Source organism: Chrysoperla carnea, chromosome 4, assembly GCF_905475395.1.
Source record: "Chrysoperla carnea chromosome 4, inChrCarn1.1, whole genome shotgun sequence".
Lineage (NCBI taxonomy): Eukaryota > Metazoa > Arthropoda > Insecta > Neuroptera > Chrysopidae > Chrysoperla > Chrysoperla carnea.
The window spans coordinates 24,010,634-24,023,641 of NC_058340.1; the positions used below are offsets into that span (position 1 = coordinate 24,010,634).

Genomic DNA, 13,008 nt, shown 5'->3' on the forward strand with positions numbered 1-13,008 from the left:
AAATTCTACAACTTTTGTTCAAGTCATTTTTTGATCTACCATTATAGATTTAAATGACCCACCTTGTATACATATGGAAAAATTCGAGAGAAACTGATCTACAAAAAAAAAAATGCATTCTTTTAAATCAGTAATAAAAGTAATAAAAATTATTTAAGCCGCGGATAAATAAAAGAAATTATTTAGAATGTTATAAACCAAAGACCCCATGTGTAACCAATCGATGATAACATCTTTATGATTAAATACTTAAATACGGAAGCATTGCGCTGTGTACTCAATGATTAATAAATAATATTATTTAAAAAAAAATATATATCAAATAAAATAATTTATAACATTTATTTATTTATAATTTTAAATATGCATTGAAAAAAATTTCACTTAAAATATTTGAAATTTATAACGTTATTTAAATTTATTAAACCAAAAAAGATAAAAAACAAAAAACGTATTTAATTATTTTAAATGAAATAATTAATTATTTCAAATCTGATATGGATTTGATAAGATTTAATTTATAATAAATAATAATAATAATAATAATATAAATAAATGTTTGTTAAAAATTGAAAGTGAAATTTTGTTTTAATCAAAATCATGTTTCTATTAAAAAATTATTTTCACATATGTCACGCTTTAATTGATTTTTTGTTTTTTGGATACACTGTTTTTTTTACATTGTAAACAAAATTTTATTAATGAAATAATTTAGATTTTAATTTGTAATGGTGTATTAAACTTTGTAATAAAATTATTGTATTATGATACTTACGATTTTATAACATACAAAAAATTTGAATACCGGAATAAATTTGCTACATTTTGGTGGAAGGTGGGATTTTATAAGCGTACACAGAAATATACAAGGACTAATTGTCCCAAGGCTAGGTCTACCTCTTTATCCTTCATACACAGTGTGTGCATTTAAGATGAAGACAGAATCATACAGGGCGATAGGTCATATTTTTAAAGATACTTAACCAAAATCTGAACATTAAATTCAGCCTACTACAAATTGAACTCAGCCTACCACAAATTGACGAATAGGATCGATTCTCAATATGGTAAGAGATATCGAAAAAATTTATCTTAGAATATTTTTTTATACTCTTGTATCGATTTTCATGACAAAATTCGCATTTTTAATAATTTCATTTCAAATTGGTTTTTACTCAAAATTTTTTTTAAATTTTATAACTTGTGTGTTAGGGAATGTAAAAACTGGTTAAATTGATAATTTAATAGTGTTATCTATTCAAATATTCCAAAAAAATTGTAATAATTTTGAGTGTAGACCAAAATAATAAAAAAATTAAAAATGCGAATATCATGAAAATCGGTATATGGGTATAAAAAAATATTCTTAGCAACTTTTTCAAATAATTTTTTTCCATGTCTCTAACCATCTCTTACGCTAGGCAAAATATTAAGAATCGGGCTTATTTGCCAATTTGTAGTAGGTTGGGTTTAAAGTTCAGATTTCGATTAAGTATCTTATGAAAAAATATGACCCATCACCCTATGAAAAATTTCAAATTGATATTCACATAAATAACGAAAATATGAGGATGTCTTTATCTTAAATGCAACACACTGTATAAGTGCAAATACAGAAAATTTAGAAGAGGCCAATAAAAACATTTTATGATGATGGCTCAATAATTTCACCTTCCCCATTTTTGCATTCTCTTAAAGGGCTAAAAATTCTAGAAAAGAAACACCAAATTTTCGTTTCGGAATTTGATAAAGTAATATAGTGCAACAGAAAAATAAGCATATAGAGAAATTTTGGTCCAAAATAAACATAAAAAATCGAGTTAATTTAACCATTGGGTGATTTTGAGTTTTGTAAATATCGCCTAAATTCTGTACGATTTTATTTAGGAATGATTCTAGAAACATCTTGTAAAATATACATCATTATTGTCACAAATTATCTGAATTTATATATTTTGGAACCTACTTAATCTAAATAATAATATTTCTCGAATCGAATACAAAAATCAATCAATTTTTGTATTTTCTTCGAATACTGATCGCTATATGGTCAGTGATTTTTCGTTTTTCTCTTTAATAATCAATTATAAAGTGAAGTTCAATAAATATTAATTATTACCTCTTCTAATTATAATTAATGTATAATAATAATATAAGAAGTAAGAATTTTCTCCTTAGAAATTAAGAAAATTTCAACTCAACGTAATTTTTTTTTTTACAAAGCATATAATTAATTTATAAAATTCTCTAGTTGTTTGTTTAGAAGCGATGGAAAAAAAATAAAATGAAATCAGTTTGAGAATCTTTTACACAAATTTAAATAAAAATATAATACTGAAACAATAGAAAAAGTAATATGAACAATTTTTCATTTAACTTTCTTACAAATTTCTTATATTTAATTCACATTATATGCAATCCATTTTTTTTCTATTTATTATAATTATAATTTTGTTTCTCTCTTTTATATGATTCATCTAAACATGTGTGAAAATATTTCAAGTGTATATTCTTTTTTTACCTATTCTGTAAATAATTTAATAGTAAACCTTTACCCAGACCTTTCAAATCTTGTATATAATAGAGATTATGCACTTAAAGGTGTATGTATTAATGTAACATGACAAGTTATTGTAATAATAGCAGTTAATCATCCGCTTCGATGGGAAATTTCAATTTTAAAAACAAATACTACCGTATTATATATAAAATATTTGGTATGGAACCCTAATTTTTTTTGAAACTAAAATATAGCCGTAGTTTTTGAATTTGTTCATTTCAAACAAACATATCAGAACCTCGACTATGTTAAATAAAAACTGAAAAGAAAAAATTCCAGCAGTTATTGCATAACGACTTTTTCAGTCGGGACTCTTTAAAATTCTTATACCGTTAAAATTCTAAATCTAGATCAGCTTAAATCTTCCTTATAATGGGTTGCGGCTGTTAAAGTCGCTATGTAAACTACTGGACTTGTTTTTTTCGTTTTAATTTTTATTTACGTAGCCGGGATTTTTGATTTTTTAAATTAATTTTTTTTTTTAAACTTTTTAGTCAGGATTTTTGAATATCGATTCAATGATACCCCGCTTAGTCGTGTCTGTGCCGTCGAATTTCATTAGCCCCCGAACCAAAGAAAGGGGTGTTATAAATTTGTCCGCTATGTGTGTGTGTGTATGTAGCATCGTAGCGCCTAAGCGAATGAATCGATTTCGATTGTTTTGCTTCTTTTGAAAGATAATTTATTGGAGAGTGTTCTTAGCTACGTTTCAAGTGCGAGTTTAGGATTCCGTTCCCTAGAAATAAATTTGTGGATTTAGTTTTTACATTTGTGGAATTAGAATTTACGATGGTAAAAACATCATCGAAAAAGGGCCCTAAACTTTGGTCACTTATCAAGCCTTGTATTTCATTTTAGCATAATAAATCTAGATTCCAGATTCGATTATGCGCCAATATTTTCAATTTACAAAACTTAAACATTTTTCGATAAATTTTATTTTTTGAAGTTCTGTAGAATACAAAAATTAAGTGATAAATTATAGAAAAAATAATTCTTTACAACTTTATTTACTATAAAGGTTTAAATTTGTTCATATAGATCGAAAACTGCTTAAAATTATTGGAATAGAAATTTATCTCGTTAATGGTAAGTATATATGAGATTGCAAAATCTCCAAGTGGACTTTCAACTTAGAATTTTATTTTTTATATCGAATATATTATATTTCCTGAATGCATTAGCACCTATTCGTGGTCGAAGATACTAGAAATCATGATTTAAGTATTCCTGATGGATGTGTAACTATTTCACTCGGTTATAATTTCTAAAAAAATTACATAATTAAAACTTATCTGTATTGTATTAGAAATTATAGAATTAACTAGAAACAAAAAATCATAATATTTATAATAAAAACAATGTAAATTATAAATAATTGAAGAAAAAAAAAACAAACATTAAAATGACTGCACTTCGGGAGAGAGTGATGTGAACTTGAGTGATTCTATATTTAATTTAAATAATAATAAATTATTACTTTATTTTAAAAATCTTAAGAATTATAATTACACATTCGACTAAGGTAATAAATACACATATATCATAAACAATTAACAATTATTATACCTATCTAAGTACCAAGAGTAAGTACATTGTTTAACGATAATTTAATATTAAACTCATATATATCATTTATATGGGAAGATCGTCAAGGTTGATCTTAGTTTTGCCTCATGTTTGTCTATAACTTTAGAAATAAGTAACCGTTATGCTCGGTATTTAAAAAAATTACGTCCCAGTTACATACTTTATTTGGTTAACTACGACTACGATATACGTATATCACACCAGCTATGTATCAACCAAAACTGACATAGCTACACGAACCGCACACTATACAATACATACGAAACGAGCAACGTACAATGTATATACTCGCCAATAGATGTCAGGATGTTAGGAGGAGTCATATTTTACAGTATATGTTTCAGTTTTTCTTGAAAACACGGATAAAATGGGATTTTCTAAAAATGAAAACCTTGCCAGTTCGATTTTTCGCCCTAAAAGCCGCCTGTATACTTAATATTATATAATTAATATATACAAGAATTGCTTATTAATAATTCAACATTATTTCAGGACAAAAGTATTTTTCTATATACCGTAAATTGATTAGATAGAGAATGAAAATGTAAAAGGTAGCTAAAAGGTTCTTATCTTAGCGTCTACGCCAACCCAAGTCCGTTCACGGTATACGAACGAGGGTAGCGGGTTCGATTCCCGAAGTCACTACAAAAATTAATTTAATTAATACTTGTGATGGAAGAGAATTTATTAGATAAAATTTAGAAAATGTTTTGTAATTTATGATTTGTAAATAGTAGTCGTTAATGACCTCGACGTTAAAAAACGACTTTAAATAAATAAATAAATAAAAAAAAAAAAAAAAAAATACTTGTGATGGGTTGGTGTAGTGCATGGTATATGCATGAAGGAGGTGCACTCAGCCTCTCAAAGTTGGTAAAACATAAATATGGTATCACAATGGGCTCTATAACCTAAATCCTAACGTCTACGTATAACGTTTACATCGCTGAAAATCGACGACATATGTGCTGGATTTAATGGATTTCGGAATAAATAACTCCGATTTTACTATATGGAATTACCATCCAGGGCACCATTAACAATGAATTAGCAATGAGATCAGTGAGAACTGCAAAAAGAGGAACTGAAAAGTTCATTATCTTAAGGAAAAGGCAGGGGGACAACCTAGGTAACTGTATATATAAAATTTTTGTACAAGTATATTTTTTTATGATCTTCATACTTTAACCTTGTTCACACATCTATTAAGATTTGTGGATGCACTCAGTGAGATGATTTTTATCACAAAATTTCATCTTTATCTAATTTTTAAAATGTCCATAATAAATTATGTTATTTAAGATAATGAATTAAGAGTAATGAATGATATATATTAAAATTATTATTAATATTTAAATTAGTTTTTATTTTTGTGATTTTATATGCCCATATTCGGGTCAAATAAATACACTCTCAATTTCTAAAAATTCGATTTCAAGTATTAGGTATGCATGATTGTTATATTTTCCTAAGTATACGCTAACCAAGATAACATACTGTTGGTATTTCAATACAAAAATAAGAAATAAATTTGATAATAGATTTAACAAAGAATTTCGAAGCTTTTCATTTGTATAATAATCAAATCACGGCAGCAAATATGTTTATCTTAATATATATATTTCTTGTGTGTGTGTGTATGTGACTGAACTCCTCCTAGACGGCTGGACCGATTTCGATGAAATTTTTTGTGTGTGTTCGTGGAGATTCGAGAATGGTTTAGATTTACAATTTGGTCCAGTACAACTGTTTTTGAGGGCTCCGTACCAAAAAAATTAAATTTCATTAAATGGTGGGAGCGCATATAAATCATATCACATTATGTATACTATGTGTACTATGTATTTTTAATAGTATTCAGGTATTGTCAATAGGCATTTATTAGAGCCATATGCGAGCGCAGCGAGCTCTACTATCAAAGGTCAGGCCAAAGGTCGAAGGTCAGGCCACTCCAATAAATAGGAGTTAAATTGGGGTTTAGCGGGATGGGTTTAGCGGACAGGCTAAACGTAGTATAGGTATTCATGAATTGGAGTTACGTTTTTACGGGACAACGTCCGTCGGGGCCGCTAGTATTTCTATATGTTTACCAAAATTTAAAAATTTAATTAAATAAATTAAAAGATTTTAATAAACCAGCACAATTATTTTTACAAAACCACTAGTTGAAGCTAACTACAAATTTTCAACCACCTATCTTTTATAGTTTTGGAGAAAATGGACAGCAAAGTTTTGCCCCATTTAACCCTTTTACGAAAAAATAGTAACGTTTACGAAAAAATGTTTCAAACAATTGAACTTTTATTCTCTATCTTTAACGGTTTACAAGATGGTTCCTAGGAACTCAAGACCCAATTGACCTATGTTGTTCATTTACGAACATAGCCTCAGTTTATACGTCCTGAGCACACTATACAAATTTCAGCTTGATATCTCTTTTCGTTTTTGAGTTATCGTGTTCACAGGCGAACAGACGGACAGACAGACAGACAGACGACCAGAAATGGTCTCTTTAGGTGATTTTATGAACACCTATACCAAAATTTGTGTGTGTATACTAAAATGTTGATAGTATCAATATTTTTAAGCGTTACAAAATTGGGACTAAACATAGTATACCTTGATATATATTACAAATACAGAGGGTACAGAAATGGAAAATTTTGATAACTTTAACACATAAAACTCATTCATTCCTCTAAGTCAAAATACGCGTTATAATAATTAATCGCTTATAAGAAATTTAAATGCTATTAAACTTGTGTATGTATAAACAACTTAACCATCTGTTGACAGTGAAATGTTGACAAGTGATTGATGATGAACTCTACACGAGGTGAGATTTATGAAGCAGATAAGCATGTAGGAAAAGTTTTAAAATTGAAGAGCTCACCAAAAAAAAAATATTTTAATTTTGGTAATAGACAGTTTCATCAGTTAATTTTTTACAATTCCTATATTATCATCATGGAGAAGATATTGTTATAGACTTAAAGACATTGACACAAAATATTCAATTCATTTGATTTAGTATAATATCTATGCCGAAGAAGTCGAATTACATAATTATTGGAAGCAAAATGACTGCCACAATCATTTTTCTTCTTTCATTCAAGATTCCATCATGCTACAAAATTTTTTACATAAAACATCGTGATTTCACTGAACTTTTTCGCTTCATGACTTAAAAAGATACTTCACATATCACTTTACATTTGTTCTTACGAATCTACAATGACAAGTATGACAAACAACCACACTTTGTTTTGTCAGTTCCACACCGCTGCCATGATGGATTTGACCCAAGCAATTACCTCAGATGTTGGCACACTTTACATCGTTTAACGCTCAGTCCATGTACTTAATGGTCTAAGATTATGATACTATAACAAATGAATCGGAAATTTTGTGTAAGTGTCTCCAAGTCTATTGTATCTGCATTTCTGATGTGCTAGTAATTATAAAACAGTTCCAAAATTGATATTCAAAAAGTTAGGTATTTAAACAATTGCCTACGTTTCATGTTATTTTCATTTTTTTTTATCTCTCAATTAACAGTAGTAGTTGTATTGTTGTAGTTTAAACACGATATTTTAAAAAAGAAAATAACAACTTCCTAATCATAAGGGTGTAAAATTATGAAAAAAGTAATTCACACAATACCTTTATTGAAATTCAATGAAAATAAATCTGATATCGGAAATACGATGAAAAGAAATGATTATTTTTAATTTGTTACTAATTTACATCGGTTAATTACTAGTAGATATAATGCTGAACTAATGTAAATAGATCAGAAGATCGTCGTACCAAATTTATGTATCATTTTCTACCGAATATTATGTAGGTTCTATTAGCTCAAAGGTACTTCATTATAAGCCTTTGTCCAATTTGTATTACTCAAGTAAAATATTTTCTTAAATCACAAAAAATTTCTATAAACAAGACATTTGAATTCGACCAAACGAAACAAGTATACACAAATGAATTTGCTATGTAGTCCAATAAAATGAAAATATAAACTACCATCAAAACGGATGCCTGCATTTTTATACCATGTATATATGAAATATACATAGTATATTAAGTTTAGTCCCAAGTTTGTAACGCTTAAAAATAATGATGCTAGGAAAAAAATTTTGTCATAGGTGTTCATAAAATCACCTAATTAGTCCATTTCCGGTTGTCCGTCCGTCCGTCCGCCCGTCTGTGGGCACGATAACTCAAAAACGAAAAAAGATATCGAGCTGAAATTTTTACAGCGTACTCAGTAAAAAGTGAGGTCAAGTTCGTAAATGAGCATCATAGGTCAATTGGGTCTTGGGTCCGTAGGACCTATCTTGTAAACCGTTAGAGATAGAACAAAAGTTTAAATGTAAAAAATGTTCCTTATCAAAAATTAAACAACTTTTGTTTGAATCATTTTTCCGTAAACATCACTGTTTACCCGTGAGAGCGCCAATTAGGCGGAAATTTTATAATATGTACTATACTTGATTATCACTTATCAGTTATGTATGTGTCACATGTTTGTATGTGTAATGTGATAAAGAAATCAACACTGACTATGCATGCTATTTCAACAATTAACTCAGTCAATTGTTTGTTTTCACTTGTTTAATTTAAGTTCATTTTGACATAAATTTGAAGTATACATGGTTAAAAAATATTGAATTCTATTAAGAGGGTAGAAAAAAATATTAAAAACTACTCCCAAAATCAGATTTTTTGAAAATATTTCGAAAACATATTAAGATATGGAAAAAGTTCAAATATCTCGGTTTCTATTGCAAATACGTCAAAAGTGATGATATGATTTTATAGAAAATTTTGATATCTACCTTTTTTATTTAAAACTTTTTTCCATATCTTCGTATGTTTTCGAGATATTTTCAAAAAAGTGATTTTGGGGATAGTTTTTAATATTTTTTTATACCTCCTTAATAAAATTCAATATTTTTTAACTTCAATGTATACTTCAAATTTATGTCAAAACGAACTTATATTCAAAAATGCAGTCTTCCGTCTTGATGGTTTTTAAAATCTTCATTTTATTGGACTAAATTGATTTTCACAATGTTTCTGTACATAAAAATAGAATAAATTAAGTTCCATTAATGCAAATATTCATTTTAACTCAGCTATAAACATTCAAATGGTTAGAAAGGGTTGACACTGGCATAGGGTAATAGCTTGCAGGGTATACAAAAATGATAGGTTGGAAAAAATTTTTCTTAATGGACTAAAACATTTGACACAATTCTAAGAATCATATTAAAATAGCCATGCCATTTAATTGGCCAAAATAGGTCGATCAAAGATGTATGAACGTTTCGATGTAGAGAAAAAAATTACTCATTTTAATAAAAAGTTAAAACTCTCTTATACTCTTTGTGGTTTTTATGAAACCGTACTTTAATGCTTCTCTGGTGCACTCTATGAAGAGGATTGAGTATTTTTCTTTCCTGCTTTTTACAGGATAAAAATTTATATTCAAAAGACATGATATAAAGTAGTGCCCATAACAACTATGTTTGAGACTTATAAATTTTACAGCAATAGTTCTATCTAGGAATATAGAACCAGATTTTCCAGGAAATCTATTTATGCAATGAATGATAATTTTAATTGCCCTGACCAATTAAAAATACAATCGTTTATTCTTAAAAAATAATAAAATATAAATGTTACACTTCGGTTTTATACACCAGCAGTGACATTTCTGATTATTGCTTTGCAAGAGGCTTTCGTAGTCGTGTGCATCATCTAAAAATCATCCTGTATAAAGACCGCCATTAGGTACGATAGCTTGATAATGGAATATCAACTTGGTAAGATAACCTCCTGCTCATAAGTACACATAATCTCCACTAGTTATTTTTAAAATTAATGACTTATTTAATTTTATTTTTTTATCATTACAATTATAAAAAAAAAACAATGCAATATTTAATAATAATAATAAATAATGTAATTTTCTCTTCTTCTATATGTTCATAGTTAATATTATTGTAATGTATTTAAAAGTATGAATGAATCTTATTGTCATTGGATACTTATGCATGATACTAAATACCTTTCTTTTTTTTATGGTCCGTAGATGGAATATTTCAATAGCCGAATATCCATACCAGTCTTTGCATCGGTTGCTATACCTACGTTTATTTCAAGATCTATTGTATCAAATAAACATTGAATTATAGAAATTGCAAAAAATATTTTATGTCATTTGAAAAATTTGTTTTTTTTTAAACAATTTTTTATAAACAATTGATGCTCTCCCTTTAGATATTCCACGTTCGAAGTCAGCATATCAAAATACTAAAGAAACACTTGCAGAGGCGTAGTTAGATAGTCAAAGGACTACTGGTGCAATAATTATCGAATATTCTTCTGTAGATTTTTCAACCAGCACTACAATGGTCACATTATCTGCAGAAATATTTTAATCGAGGTAATAAAAAAGAAATATGACCAAAAGGTCAGAATTAAAAAGTACATCTCCCATTTTTAAGGGACCGGGAGAAAATTGTTCGTATGAGGGTGTAGCAAAAATTCAGTTTGGTCAGAAATTGTGGTCTGAAAATTAAGGTGCACCAGCAGGACGCATACAAGTTCGTAGTGACCAATCGCGCTAAAAAATCATGAAAATAGAAAAAATAACCATTGGATGTTATATTTAGAAGTTACTTGTGATTCGAAATTTTTTCTTAAACCTCGCCGTTTAGATACTTATATTTTGGAAATTTCTCAACAGTTTATGTACTACGACTTTTTTCATCTTAACTTAACGTTTTCGAGATGTCGGCATTTAAAAAAAATAGGGTTTTTAAGCTCAAATCGAGTGATTTTGATAATATATTTGATGGGAAAATGAACTGATTTTATGTTTTTGACTATTCTTAATACTTCTAGAGGAATCTATATCTCGAAAACAGTGATGCTAGGTAAAAACTGTTAAAATACAAAAAGTGTTACAAATAGCCAAAAATGTAAAATCAGTGGTGGGTTTTCTAATCAAGGATTTGACGAAAACAATTCGATAATCGTCAAATTTGTTGGTAACAAAATTTTAGCCTAAAAAAGGGATTAATTTTAAAACACCGACATCTTGAATACGGTGAATTTAATTGAAATTAGTCATATGACAAAAACTGTTAAGAAATGTCCAAAAGATAAGATACAATTGCTTTTGAATCAAATATTTGACCAAAACCATACCATAATCGTTAATTTTGTCAATATCAAATTTTTATTGATAGGTATGTAATCAGATTAAATATTTTGTCTAAACCTATTAAAATTGGTAGTTGAGCGAGCGAGTACACTTAAGATATAGCCACACCTGAACTTGGACCCAAAAAGGCACAACAAAATCACTACCTACGACTCAGCAAATCATACACTTAATTACACACTTGTTACTAATAATTTTTTTATTTTTTCACATCAAACTAATGAAAAAAAAAACACTTTCAAGTCCAATTCGATACATACATCACAAAATAACAGCATTACCACATTACTTACTGTATGGATGTGTGTGTGTGTGTGTGTGTGTGTGTGTGTGTGTGTGTGTGTATGCATTTACAAAAAGTAAATTACGAGTAATATGGATACAGGAACTAAAAAAAATATATCATATATGTGTAATTAGAAAATTGTTATAAATTATCAATTTACATTTCCTATCGTAATAACAATTATAAGAAAAAGTTATTGTCATTAATAATAATAAAACTTATTAATAATTATTAACAATTATCATGGGATTTGTTAACCAATATAGAAATTAACATAGTATGTAATTCCCACCACTTCCAAATTTTTGTCATTCATAAAATTCTTACACGACAAAAAAGACAGTAAATAAATGTTTAAGCGGCTAATAGATTTTGACGACATAACGAAGCGAAAGTGCAATGTTTGGTAATATAGAAAGGTTTAATCGTGGCTCAAATGTCGGAACTATGAAAATCGGGTTAAACAATTTTCATTTTCAACGAGTTTGATTTTGTTTGCTGTTTGTGTTTAAAGATAGTTATCGACGAAAACAACTCGAAAAAAAGGTGGCAAGAAGTTTAGTAAGTTCGAAAGGGATGCAAAATGGAGTGCAAATAGGTATTTTGTTTAACATATACAGCAGACAAAAATAATTGTCGAAAAACTTGGCACAGTTCGAAAGTATGTAAGATAACTATCGATTGAATATAATCGTTTTTTTAGTTAGTAAAATATATTAGGCCTGACATTATGCATAAAAGAAAACGCTTCGTTACGCTTCATCCTGCTGTACGTTACTGGGTGCAAAACCTTAAAAATTCATACAGCCGCGGAAACGAAACACTAAAAATAGTCAAAGTTAGAAAAATTTGAACAGAAAGTTGGATTTGAATTCGGTTTTCTGCATTCGATTTGTTAGAGCGTCAGGAAATTTTGTAACCTAAATTGATTTATAAGAAATTAAAAATATGCAATTTGCATTTTATAATTGCATTATAAATCAACCGTAAATATACGAAATTCACCATTCGGTTAATAGTGATGAAAATGATTCCATATTTGTTACTCGGGGGTTTTTGGGGTCGTTGAACATGAATATCTCGACAGAATCGGGTAACCTAGGTACCTCGCAAATCAATTTTGTCGCGATAATCGTGTTTAGCGACCCAAAAATAAGCCCGTGTAACAAGTTTGGAATCATTTTCATCACTATTAACCGAATTGTGAATTTAGTATTATTACGGTCAATTTAAAATGCGTATTATTCATGAAAATTGCATATTTTTAATTTCTTATAAATCAATATAGGTTACAAAATTTCTTGACGATCTAACGAATCAAATTCAGAAAACCGA

General features: G+C 28.2%; 1 protein-coding gene across 1 annotated transcript in view; it reads right to left on the bottom strand.

The window, feature by feature from the left end:
• LOC123297267 (ankyrin repeat and BTB/POZ domain-containing protein 2) overlaps positions 1-13,008 on the bottom strand; it is a 73,356-nt gene that overhangs the window by 38,536 nt on the left and 21,812 nt on the right. The window lies entirely within an intron of this gene.